At 45.8% G+C, this 11,492-nt stretch overlaps 1 pseudogene; it reads right to left on the bottom strand.

The window, feature by feature from the left end:
- Positions 1-94: 94 nt before the first annotated feature.
- On the bottom strand, positions 95-10,905 carry LOC130116450 (piggyBac transposable element-derived protein 4-like; annotated as a pseudogene).
- Positions 10,906-11,492: the final 587 nt, after the last annotated feature.

The following is an 11,492-nucleotide window of genomic DNA, read 5'->3' as shown; positions in this document are numbered from 1 at the left end:
GTGTGTGTGTGTGTGTGTGTGTGTGTGTGTGTGTGTGTGTGTGTGTGTGTGTGTGTGTGCTTGTGTGCATGTGTGTGCTTGTGTGCATGTGAATTCATGCACAAGAGTGGCATTTGACACTCAGGTCAGAGTGGGCCTTGAAAACATAGGCATCACATTTGCAGCATCTCAGGCTTGTTTTGTTGTCTCTAGGGGCACAGAGCTCACAGCGCTTCCTTTTCTGCCCCTGTCCTTGTTGGGGGAGAGCGGCCAGGGCGGCGGCTGGGGCTTGCACACTCCTAACCAGGCTGGCAGAGGCTGGTGTGCGGGGAATGTGCTGGCGCCGTTGAATAAGGAGTCACCAAAGCTTTCCCCAGCTCTGCTAGGAAGAGTCTCCCTGATTCCAGGTTGGGTCGATCGCTGTCCACACCACATATGCATTGCATGCAGACACATCAAGGATGTTGTGGAACACCGCCACAGGCCAGCTGGCTGTCATTCGCTTGCAGGTGTATGTACTAGTAAGCTGCAATGAAAGGAACACTAAATAAGAGATAAGAAACAATATTGAATCTGTCTTACACAAAATGCTATGATAAAAAATAAAATAAAATGCATGATGGTTGAAACTATACATTACCTTATCAAGGCAGTCAACGCCTTCTTTGTTCCTGTTGTAGTCCTGGATCATAAAGGGGCTTCCTGTCCTCTGTGGTGCTGACAGCGGCGTCTTTGTGTAGCGTGTTCATCAGGATGACATTTCTATTCTTCTTGGGAACATATGACACAAGAGTGTGTGTCAGTGAAAGCAAATTTTAATGAGAGTGCCTCTCTTCCTCTGGTCGATACCAGTGCAGGGGTAAGTTCAGGCTTGTTCTTCCTCACTGTCCCTACCATGGTGAGCTTTCTTTTCAGCAGCTCCTGACCAAGAGCATATGATGTGAAGAAGTTGTCACATGTGATATTATGCCCTTGGAGACTGATTGTCATGTCCAACACAACACGCATGTCCTGGTTTTTTCCGGCCCTTCCAGTACTGGGTTTCCCCATGTATACCTGCATATTCCAGGCATAGCTGCTCCTGGCGTCACATGCTGCCCAGATCTTTATTCCATTCTTCCCTGGTTTGCTTGGAATGTACACCCTGAAGGAACAGCGACCTCTGAAAGGAACCAGGCGCTCATCAACTGTCACCTCAGGGCCCGGATTGTACATCAGTGGTAGGCGCTCCACCCACCTGTCCCAAACATTCCTGATGGCGGCCACTTTGTCATTTCGCCAGCGGACGGGTCGTGTATCTCTGTTATCAAATCGAATAATTCTTGAAAGGACATGAAACTGTTGTAAGGTCATAGTTGCCCGGAATATAGGCCTGCCAGACTCTGCATCCCACAGACTTTTTGTAGCCTCATTGTTTGAGCGATATACTCCTGCTAGAATCAACAGACCCGTGTAGGCTTTGGAGGTCTACCAGGTCCAATTCTCTCCAGGTGTCCCCAAACACACGCTTCCCCTCCAGGTTTGTCATCTCCAGTATAATTCCCTCAATGGACTCTGGTAAAAAGACTTAGAAACTGGACTTGATTTCATCCACACGAGATGTTGCATACCGTGTTGGCCCTGACGTCATCTTTATGTTTTCCACTCTCGCTCTACTTCCTCTGTCCTGGGGGGATGAAGACCAGAGCAAGTCTCCACTCTTGGACTGGAATGTCTCCTCAGGTGCCTGTTCTTCAGGTGCCTCTCCGTCTCCATCTGTTGACTGGTCAGTCTCCTCAAAGTCTGGATCAAAATGGGTGTTGTCTTCCACTTCCGAGACATCCTCCTCTATCTCTGGTTAAACTTCAGTACCCTCTTCATCTTGTTCTAAAATCTGGTCCAGAGCCTCTCTGACAGATAACCGCGTGGTCAGTCGCCTACTCATTGTGCTCAGAGTAAAAGGAGTGCAAGGCAAACATCAAGCTATATTTTGGGGGTCTGTGTGAAGATATGATACATTGTTTCATCAGGAAGTTGGTTCACGTGGGAGGATCGGCACATAAGCGCGGGAAAGAGATGTGTAACCACAAAAGACATTGTTCAGTCTGAAATGTGTGTGTGTGTGTGTGTGTGTCTGTGTGTGTCTGTGTCTGTGTGTGTGTGTCTGTGTTGGGGTGGTGTGTATGGGAATGTTTTCTCATCTGATGGATGAATATAATATGGATACCCATTCATTTCCTATGGCGGTCACTTTTGACTGGGAACACCACAGGTGTAACAAGGTTGACTAAAACACTCAAAATTCAATGAAAGTGGTAATCATCACTTTTATATGTTCAAGTGCAAAGTGTGGAGGATATGAAAGTGGTGATCATCACTTTTATATGTTCAAGTGCACAGTGTGGAGGATATCATAAGGCCTTGAGGCAATCAGATGTAAAACACAATATTTATGAGTGTTTTAAGGTGTAAATCGGTCAGATTTGACCCGAACACGCAGATTGAAGCAAGATTTCATCAAAAACACTATAGTTTAAAAAGTACCTATTCCACAAGTCTGCAAACACACAGACCCTTAAAAGGAAAGGTTTCTCGCCCAATGTGTTATTTCACTAGTTGTTATCATTGTTAACATTTGGCAGCTTGGTCAAAATGTCTGAAGCAGTGAATCCATTTTATTCCTTTAAAACATTTTCTTGCCAAGAGAATCACAATTTCATCAAAAATGCTATAGTTTAAAAAGTACTTATTCCACAGTCTGCAAACACACAGAACCTTAAAAGTGAACGGATTCTCATGTTAGTCAATGTGTTATTTCACCATTTATAATCACCGATTACAACTGGAAGTTTGGTCAAAACACATGAAGCAAGCAGTGAATCATTTTTACTGCTTTTAAACAAATTTTCTCGCCAAGAGAAGTATGATTTCACCAAAAGCGCTAGTTTAGAAAGTACCTATTCCATAAGACTGCAAATGCACAGAACCTTAAAAGTAAAGGTTTCTCACCCTATTCAATGTATTATTTTACCCTTTGTAATCATTGATTATATTTGGTAGCTTGATGAAATGTCTAAAACAGTTAATCGTATTTTCTCGCCAAGCGATTACAGATTAGCAATTTCCCGATTTCATCAAAAGCGCTATAGTTTAAAACTCACCTATGACACAAGTCTGAAAACACACAGAACCTTAAATTAAGATGTTTTTTTACCCTATTCAATTATTTCACCATTATTAATAATTGTTTACATTTGGTAGCTTGGTCAAAATGCCTGAAACAGTGAGTCATTTTCATTGCTTTAAACACATTTTCTCGCCAAGTGAAGCACCTAATTTTGTAAACTGCAACACAAGCCTTGACAGTTTGCCAAGTTACAGCGGCAGCTATCCCACGCACGAGAGAGAGAGAGAGAGAGAGAGAGAGAGAGAGAGAGAGAGAGAGAGAGAGAGAGATAGAATAAAGGTATTTGAATTGGAATTTGAATTTGAATTTGAGAGAGAGAGAGAGAGAGAGAGAGAGAGAGAGAGAGAGAGAGAGAGAGAGAGAGAGAGATTTTGACTTTCAACAATACTTTATTAAAAAATAACAAAAAAGTTAGACAGACAGACAGCAACATCTACTTGGGGAAAATAGTGTCAACACCATAGATGCAGCAAGATGTGTTAGTGCATATCACAGCCTAAGAGACAACCAGCACAACACATGACAGCTTTTCACCCTTTGCAGACAAGTCACAATTATCACGTGACGAGGGAGACTGCGCCATGACGGACGGCAGTAAGTGATAGACCGGGAAATTCAAAAGCGAACAACAAAAACAAACAAAATATTGCGACGGATGAGTAGCTATTATAGCTTAAATTTAAGTGATAGCTACCAATAGTCAGAGTAATGTTGTGGCGTTGTCCTGTGAAGTGAGTCACCTTGTAGGACGGCAAAAAGAGCGATTTGTGGCGAAGCTAGCGATAGCAGGGTTAGCTACCGACCCGTGCCTTCTTCCTACCCATGTGTTCACGGATCTAGCAAAATCGTCCAGTCTGCCCGAGTTCAAGCCACACAATTTGTACCACTATGTTACCAACGGAGTGTCCCCACACACAGGTGCTGACCTAAAAGCATACAAAAGTCTGAATGCTTACCAGTTCTTTGTAGCTGGTTGGGTTACAGAATCGCGGCGCTACGCTCACAGCAGGGGGATGTACCTCATAATGCAAAGGTAAGACATAGCTTGCCAGCTGTGTATGTTCTTAACCTGTTTCCCCTAGGATGCCAACAATACTCAAGTCGACTGTAACCAAAAGCAGCTCATACTTTTCTTGCCATTTCATAGTAGGTTACACAGTCTTGCCACCTAGCTAGCATTTGGGTCATTTCATAGAAAGTGTTACGTTTGAGTCCACAACATTCAAAGGGGACAAGGAGGCATAATAAAACTGTCAGTAATGTTTTCAATGTCTGAAGCCACTGATTCAAGTGTACTGGTTAGCATGAAGCAAAAATAAAATTAAATAATAAATATACAATTTGTATATTTTTAGCTGTTTTTGTTAAATTACAATCGTTTTCTCATGTCCACTCTGAGCATTTCTTACATTCATGTAAGGTAACACTTAAAAAATATCACATAAATCTCAGACTATTATTGTTCTTATGAGCAAAAATACTTCCCTCTTCACACTGAGAAGAGGTGCAGTCCGGTAAGAGTTCTCAGTTTGTCGTTGTTCTCGAAACTACCCTGTTCAAGAAGATCCGAGGACTTCAGCTTCTTTTTCAGTGTAAAGGTCTCACCCCGGAGTTGCTGACACTCATATTGCAGTGACTCGATGTTCTCTGAAGTCAGGTCTGTTTGGCACATAGCATCACATTTTGAATTTGTACCTGTATCACTGACTGTAGCCTCATCTTCAGCTTCAACTAATACTGGCCCATTCTTCTCAGCTGAGAGATCGAGGAGTGCTCTGGCAGCTTTCCTTTTTGATGACTCGTGGCTCTTCCTTTTTTTCATGGCCTCTCTCACTTCATACTTCTCCAGACTTTTCCGGGCTCGCCTCTTCTCAGGGGTCTTCATGTGTGCAAAAACAGATGGCACATAATCAGGTGACAAAGGGTCATCACTCTTCTTTCCTGATAAAAAGAAAAAAGAAATCAGACATCCCATTGTGTTGAGATGAAGGCCTGACATTACCATGTTCACTACTATCTCTAGCCTACAACGATCAATGCATTGACAGAGTCAAGTTAGCCTAATGTTTTAACTCCATGTTCTCCCTCTCCTCCCTTTCTCCTGTCCTCTCCCTCCTTCTCCCCCTCTCCCTCTCAACCTCCTGTCACCCTCCCATTATCTGTCTGTCTGTCTGTCTGTCTATCTCTCTCCCTCCCTTCCTCCCTCTCCCCCAACCTTGAAGTGAGGTAACAGTTAAGCCCTTCTCAGGACTGATTTTGCATTAGCTGTCGCTACTCCATAACTTAGGGTGACCATATTTTGCGTTCCAAAAAAGAGGACACTCTGCCTCCAGCCTCGAGATACTTCAATGATACTCGGAGTTTACTCAAAGATACCTCATAATTTGAATATATTTAAAGTAGGCCGCCTCTGTATGGATAGAAAATGAATATTTATATTATTTAAGTACGTGCTTAATGGTCCTGTGGGTGTAAGTTTGGTTTTAACTTAACTGCTCTCTGTCTCTCTTTTCTCTTCCAGGCACATAAAGAGCCTCACTGCATCATGCTCACTCTACTGAATATGCATTTGCTGACCTGCAAATTAAAATTTTATCATGATTTTTTCTCTGATTTTTACATTTTATTTTGATAGAATACTTAAATCTGAGACCACACTTAATATTTAAAAATAACATAACTCTGTCACATGAAATGTTATAATGACATAAATGTATAGAAACCTGTAGGTGATCTGCTGCTCTGTAACAGCTGCTGTGAGCTTTTCTATCCTCACCTGAGATTCTGTCTTTCAGTTCGTGTATTTCATGACACAGAGCCACAGTGATGCTGAAACTATCTCAAAAACTTTGTATTATGTTTCATTCAACTCCTGAACTCATGTCTAGATATTTCACTATGACATCCGAGCTCACCTGAGAGGCTGCAGCTCACCTGTCTGAGTCTCTGTGCTGCTCAGGCTGCTGCTGACAGGATTTTCAGAATAAAATGATGCCTGACAGTCAAACAAATCAGTAGGACAAGCTGTGACTAATTTAGTTTATAAATAATGTTCATGTCTTACTACAATACAAGCAGCAGCACATTAATATTACTTATACTGTAATAACTCTGCTCTTGAGCCACTAATGGAAAAGGAAGGGTTGGCATTAAATAGTAAATAATTCTCACACTAATTTCAAAGATTAATGTTTGGATTAATTACAGAACATTCTCAGTTAATCATATGTAAACTGTTACTGACACTTTGGTTCTTCTTTAAAAAGGATCAGATGTCTTCATTTGCTTTTGGGAGGAATTTTCAATGACATTAAAGTTAATCCCACCCCCCACCCCCCGACGCCCCGGACAGGACGTGAAAAGAGGACAATGTTGCAGGTGTAGGTGCATATAAATAACAGACAGAGTCGGGCTGTGTCGCTTAGTAACATGTATTCACCGGCTGTGCCCATAACGCAACTGAGGCATGTTACACAGGGCAAGTATACATCAATCAGTGCCCCCAGGGGGAGCTGTTGGCTGCATAACATTACCCTACAACATCTCCCTTCCTTTCATAGAATACAATACCAAATAATATAATGGATAGTATTAGCCATTAGAACATTAGTGCTCATATCCCAATATTAAATAGTGCAATGGAAATAGTGCATCAAGAAGGGACAGCAAGTCAATATCAACCAAAACCTATGCAGAACAATAACGACAAAATGGTAGCATCAGAACATCCACAAGACCACCGAATAAGAACATTAGAAGTGAACATACAGTGTATGACCTAGAGGTCAAGTCTTTCTGGAGGCTTAATCTGCCTCCCGGAGAAGGCCCGGCCCTGTAACTCACGGCATGGTGTGATCACAGCCTGTGGGGGAGATGGCGGCGACCTCGGGGCTGACGACCTTGGAGACATTACAGGGCTGCTGACGACTTCCTCCATGTTGTCCCCGCTCACATGGCCCCCTTCAGCTGCACACGCGCCCACAGGCTGCTCCGGTGGCCGTTCTGTGTGGGCTGACGGCTGTGGAGGGGCAACCTCTGCTGGTCGGAGATCAACCCTGTTGCGACGGTACGTGGTTCCCTCCACGTTGACGAGATAGGACCGCGGTCCCACCTGCTGCAGGCATACTCCTCTCCTCCATCGGCCTGTCCTGTCACCCGGGATTGGTTTCATCCTGACAGGCTGGCCGACGTTTAGCTCTGGCAGATCCCTCGCAGTTCTGTCATATGTCAACTTCGCTGCCTGATGCTTCACCCTCAGCTTGTCTGTGACACCAGTGATGATCTGAGGTGCTAGTAGCTGGTCGGCCACGGGGAGAAGAGTTCTCAGCCTCCGTGACATCAGCCGTTGTGCTGGGCTGCAGCGCATGTCCTCAGTGGGCGTGTTTCTCCAGTGTAGAAAAGCCTTCCAGGGGTCTTCGTCGGCCCGGTCTGCTTTTCTGCATAGGCCTTTCACAATCTTCACTGCAGACTCTGCTTTGCCGTTAGCTTTTGGGTGTCTCAGGGAGGACATGACATGTTCGAAACCCCACTCCCTCGCAAACGCCCGAAACTCTCCACAATCAAACTGACCTCCGCAGTCGGAAATGACCCGGTCAGGGATACCGTACCGTGCAAACTGCGCCTTGCACCTTCGGATGGTCGTTTCTGCCGACAGGTCTGGGAGTAGATCAATCTCCCAGAAGTCTGAATAGTGATCCACCATGAGCAGGAAGTCCTGCCTTGCGTAGCTGAACAAGTCCATGCTCACCAGCTGCCAGGGACGTGTGGGGAGCGGGTGTGACATCATAGTCTCTTTTTGTTGCTCGTGTGCATACTCGTTACACACTGAGCACTGCTGCACATAGTCTTTGATTTCCCCCTGCATATTTGGCCAGTAGAGAGTATCCCGGGCCTGTCTATAACAAGCCTCACCTCCCACGTGGTTGTAGTGGATCCGTTTCAGCATCTCAGGACGGATAGCTTTCGGAATGATGATACGCTGGCTCCTAAAAAGCACACCGTCCTGTGCGCTTATTTCATCTCTGATGGCCCAGTATTCTCTGATGGCTATGGGGATCTCCTCTTTGTGTTCTGGCCATCCCTCCAGCACGACCGACTTGAGTGTTTGAAGACACACATCCTCCTCTGTGTGTTTTCGAATCTGTGCGAGGCGTTGGCTGGTGACGTTTAGATAGTCTGCCTGCTGAATGGCTGCCGTGTCGTACTGCACCTGTTGCATGCTGCAGACCATTTCACGTCTGTACTGAGTGTCGGTTCTCTGTGGCGGGGTGGTGGCTCTGCTGAGCGTGTCACTGATGTACATTTCAGGGCCTGGCTTGTACATCACCGTGAGGCAGTAGTTCTGAAGTGTGAGGAGCATGCTTTGAAGGCGCTTTGGTGCACTGAGAAGGGGCTTAGTGAAGATTGACACCAGTGGGCGGTGGTCGGTCTCTGCAGTCACATCACCCCTCCCATATAGGTAGTAGTGGAAGCGTTGACAAGCGAATACGATGCTCAGGCACTCCTTCTCAATCTGTGCATAGTTTTGCTCCGTCTGGTTCAGCACGCGGGAGGCGAACGCGACCGGCTGTCCCCCCTGAAGCAGGCAGCAGCCCAAACCGGTCTGACTGGAGTCGCTCTGTATGGTGACTGGCTTGTTGACATCATAGTATCGTAGTACTGGCACCGCCGTGACCAGCGTTTTGATTTCTTTCATAGCAGCATCATGTTTGGGCAACCAGTGCCACAGCACACCTTTGTCCAGCAACCTTCTCAGCGGTTCACACACCTCTGACAAGCGGGGCATGAACCTCGATAAATAGTTAACGAAGCCGACACACCGCTGAACGCCTTTTGCATCCGTGGGGTTTGGCATGTCCAGGACTGCCCTGACCTTCTCGGGATCAGCTTTGAGGCCCTCCACCGACAGTATGTGGCCGTGGAAGCGGACCTCCCTCACACGAAACTGTAGCTTTTTTATGCTCAGCCTCAGCTTCACTTCCCTGCATCTGTCCATCAGAGCAATGAGGTTTGCGTCGTGGTTGCGAACGGCCTCCTCCTCCGTGTCCCCACAGCCGACTATGAGGATGTCATCGGCTATGGGCTCGATTCCTTTCAAACCGGCCAGCAGCTCATGTTGTTTCCTCTGGTACAGCTCTGGTGCGACTGACACGCCAAACCACTTTTTCCTTTGAGTGTTCACAGCCCCCACGCTCTCAGCCGTGTACACATCCCTCTCATCGCGGTCGCTGTCCCCTAGCGGCGGGTCATCCACAGCGTTCAACTGACGTTCTTGCTGGCCTCTTTTCATGCATACTTTGGCAAAGTGATTAGCAGTGCCACACAAGCGACATGACTTTCCAAATGCGGGGCACAGGTCTCGCCCCCGTCTGTGCGGTGTGCCACAGTACTTGCATTCACCTGTGCCTCTCTGTGGCTGTGCAGATGTGTTGGTGGGCTCGGACGGCCTGCTGGTAGGTCTCCGTCCTGGTCGCTGTCCATGTGCTACATTGATGCTCTCCGCAGTCACAGAGCTGCTAAGTGACATGGATTTTAACTTATTGTCCAACACCTCCGCTGCACGGCAAATGTCAATAGCTCCCTCCAACTTAAGCTCCTTTTCTCTTAGCATGCGTCGTCTGGCGCCCTCATCAGTTGTTCCAAGAACAAGCCTGTCCCTTATAAGCTCGTCTCTTATAGCTCCATATTCACATGTGGCAGCCTTTTCTCTCAGTCTCGTGACAAAAGCATCCACAGGTTCTCCTTCCTCTTGTTTAAGGTTGCCAAAAACATAACTCTCAAAGATGACGTTTTTGGTAGGTGTGAAGTATTCCCCCAGTTTGTCGAGTATCGCTCCGGCGTCTTTCTGCTCTTCCGCTGTGAGACCCAGGTTGTGCACGTAAACATGGAGGCATTCCTTCCCCATTAGCCTCCGGAGCGTCGCTGCCTGCACCGGCTTCTCTGCCTTGTCGATCCCGGTCGCAAGCAAATAATCCTCAAACTCTGATCGAAAGCTAGCCCAGTTGCTGTGAAGATCCCCAGTCATCTTCATGGGCTCCGGCTGCGGAATATTGGAAGCCATCGTCTTGGCTCGATGCTAATGCTAGCAGGCTAACTGAAACTTCTAGCTACGCTTAGTAAAAAAATAAACGCACACTGTTCAAGCAACAGGCAACGTAAGACTCACGTTGGGTTCCAATACAGCTTCTGACACCATGTTGCAGGTGTAGGTGCATATAAATAACAGACAGAGTCGGGCTGTGTCGCTTAGTAACATGTATTCACCGGCTGTGCCCATAACGCAACTGAGGCATGTTACACAGGGCAAGTATACATCAATCAGTGCCCCCAGGGGGAGCTGTTGGCTGCATAACATTACCCTACAACAGACATGTCTGGGGAAAAGTGGACGTTTGGTCACCTATAATTCAAGTCATAACTCAATGTTAACCAGTCTTGAGAAGGGCTAGCTAACAGTTGCTAGCTAGTAGCTAGCCCTTCTCAGGACTGGTTATGCATTAGCGTTTAGAGTTTGTTTTGACGTGACTCTAACAAACGTAGCTTAGGTTACATAACTTAGAAAACGTTATATATGAAACTTACCTCGTAAAAAAATGCTCACTGCAGATCCGGGAGTATTTAGACGGCTGCCAGTCCTTATGATTGATAGCAGCTATCCAGCGCCATCTTCTGTCGGCATCAAAAGGTACCCTGTAAAAGGCTAGATTGGGTTTACAGCCTTGCCTGTTGGCACACTGCACGGCACAGCAGGAAATTACCATCGTACCATTAAAGTAAAATAAATGTAAAATAAAAACTAGCTTCAAACAACGAAATGTCGAACTACAGCTAACGTGCCTGCTTGTCTTAAATTTGACGTCCAAGTCTTCTGCCGTTCGTCATGGCGTTCATATTCCCCGCGAGTGGGACGTGACGTCACGTGCAAAGGTTGACTACTTGTCACCTGGGCCAGGTGAATTGGAAACGCTTGAACTATGTACATCAACCAAGTGAATTCGGTAATACAGGGAAGAGTCACAGAGGCGGTTTCTCTCGCAGGCCAAAGGAAGTCTGGCCTTCCACATAAATATTTTTTTGAACGTTTTTTAAGAATTACAAAATATACAGACAAATGTATGTATGCATGTATGAATGTAATGTATGTAAAGAAATGTGATGAAAATGTAAGAAATGTAATGTAGAGAAATGAACATTTTATTGTCTGTAATATTTGCTAGTAATATTTGATTTGCTAATGTCCCTTACGGCTTTCCGTAGCGCCACAACAAAGTCACGTGATGTACGTAACAACGTCAGTCTGAATCCGGTCGATGAATAAACACCCAGCACGAGAGAAGTCGTCCTTGCT

The sequence above is a fragment of the Lampris incognitus genome, chromosome 8, assembly GCF_029633865.1.
Source record: "Lampris incognitus isolate fLamInc1 chromosome 8, fLamInc1.hap2, whole genome shotgun sequence".
Lineage (NCBI taxonomy): Eukaryota > Metazoa > Chordata > Actinopteri > Lampriformes > Lampridae > Lampris > Lampris incognitus.
Note: the sequence above shows the minus strand (reverse complement) of the source record. Positions and strands in the feature narration are given on the sequence as shown.